The sequence below is a fragment of the Penaeus monodon genome, chromosome 15 (assembly GCF_015228065.2).
Source record: "Penaeus monodon isolate SGIC_2016 chromosome 15, NSTDA_Pmon_1, whole genome shotgun sequence".
NCBI classification, from domain to species: domain Eukaryota; kingdom Metazoa; phylum Arthropoda; class Malacostraca; order Decapoda; family Penaeidae; genus Penaeus; species Penaeus monodon.
In genome coordinates this window covers 41,716,624-41,717,095 of record NC_051400.1, presented here as the reverse complement: position 1 = coordinate 41,717,095, position 472 = coordinate 41,716,624, and positions in this window count along the sequence as shown.

Here is a 472-nt window from a genome sequence, read left to right as displayed (position 1 = left end):
CTTTTCCATTGTACATGAAGAACCTTAGGGACAATTATTAACTTTGACATTAATACAGGATCATCGCATCCCCTTGACGTCAATGAACAAGACGTAATTAAACTCATATCAATACAGACATCAAAGACCCACACGATTGCACACACCCATACTGTTGGAAAAGAGTTAGAAAAAGATCAAACTTACATTATATCTTTTTCTTTGTATTAACTTATGTATCTTACCAATTATAAATACCTTGAATGCCCCACCTGGGTTCTCCCTGTGCTTCCGTAATAACTTGGTAATAAGGAAGCCCTTGCAACATAACTGAGGCAGCTATGTTATTATCCAGGAGAATACCCTCTAAATAGGCAACGCGAGATATTTAGAGATTGTATTATGGAGAGTGTTTGTTTTATGACAATTTCTAAAGTGTCTGAACAAATTTCCACAATGAAATATTTCTAAACTATATCATGGACACAACGCT